Genomic DNA, 1,574 nt, shown 5'->3' with positions numbered 1-1,574 from the left:
GATTGGTGGGCTTTGGATTATTTTTGGAGCCATACCTCTGATCCTGTAGAGACCAGATTTGTAAAACAAGGATAGTTTTGGGTTTTTTTTTCTTTTTTTAAATAAATGCGTGGCTACCTCAATGATACTGAAGGACCGTTATTATACCTATTAACCTATGTTGGAATGTTTTACTTTCCTCATTTAGCTTAGGGGAGAACGCCTCCCCCAAAATTTCTATCAGGTACGGTTAGCTTAGACCAGTGGCTTCCCATTTTGGTACGCTATTTACAACACTTTTGGGGATCCTCCCTGGGTTTAAGAAAATTTTTAATTATAGCCCTCAGGCCTTTGATCGGAGGAGGCTTGCCTACAGCCTCATATGATCTCATTTTTAAAGGTAGCCAGACAATTTTCTTTTTTTCTCCATTCCATTCCTATCCTGCAGGCACCCTCAGCTTGAATTTTAAGTTTTGTCAGATTTAAATCACTATCTTAATATAAAGCAAAGCTTTGGAATCTTGAAAAAACTTCTCTGCTATTGGTATTATAGTATATCCCTAAGGATTGTCCCACTTTGATAATTCTTTTTGCTAACATTCCACTATCCAGAACTTGTCACTTGGCCACATCAAACCTCACAAAAGACTTGGAAATATAATTCACAATTATTACTTTATTTTATTTATTTATTTATTTATTTATTTAGCAGTATGCGGGCCTCTCACCGCTGTGGCCTCTCCCGTTGCGGAGCACAGGCTCCGGACGCGCAGGCTCAGCGGCCATGGCTCACGGGCCCAGCCGCTCCGCTGCATGTGGAATATTCCCAGACCAGGACATGAACCCGTGTGCCCTGCATTGGCAGGCGGACTCTCAACCGCTGCGCCACCAGGGAAGCCCGATAATTCTTTTTTAGAGTAATAATTCTGCTACCTTATTTTTTAACTTTTATTATGTATTTATATACTTTAAATTTTATTGTGTATTCTTGTAAACTGTCATACATTTTCTGAGGAAAAACACAAGAAATAATACACAAACGTAGGTACACAAACTTGATATACTTAAAGACTGATATTTTCATCTGGAATAATTGTTCACATTTATTATTATTGAGGTATCCAAGGCCAGGAAGAAATGCAAAGAGTAAAACAATTTTCATCATTCTACAGCCATTTGTATAAGTTTAGTCTTTCTACTTCCAAAAGTATATTTCTACTTTGTGTAAAATACTATATATATTTAACCTTAATTTTTGACCAAGAGAAAATGAATTGTTTAGACTAGTAAAAAAGGTTCTAGTCACAAGTCTATTATAATTTACCACTTTACTTAGTTGTATGGGATATATGTTCATTTCATTGCAGTTACCAGCCCTACTTACTAGTAGTATAATTGTATACTTATCAAGTTTTCATTTTGAGTCTAAAGCCTTTTGTGTTTTTCTGTTTATTTTTTGAATGAATCAAAGACCAGAAATGAGTGGAATGCTATCTTAAACAAGCCAAAAATCTGTTATAACCTTTATTAAATACTACTTCAATGAAGAAAGATTAAAAAAACCCTACAAAATTCCAACTGATAATTACCCCATT

Source organism: Kogia breviceps, chromosome 1 (genome assembly GCF_026419965.1).
Source record: "Kogia breviceps isolate mKogBre1 chromosome 1, mKogBre1 haplotype 1, whole genome shotgun sequence".
NCBI classification, from domain to species: domain Eukaryota; kingdom Metazoa; phylum Chordata; class Mammalia; order Artiodactyla; family Physeteridae; genus Kogia; species Kogia breviceps.
This window is presented reverse-complemented; position numbering follows the sequence as displayed.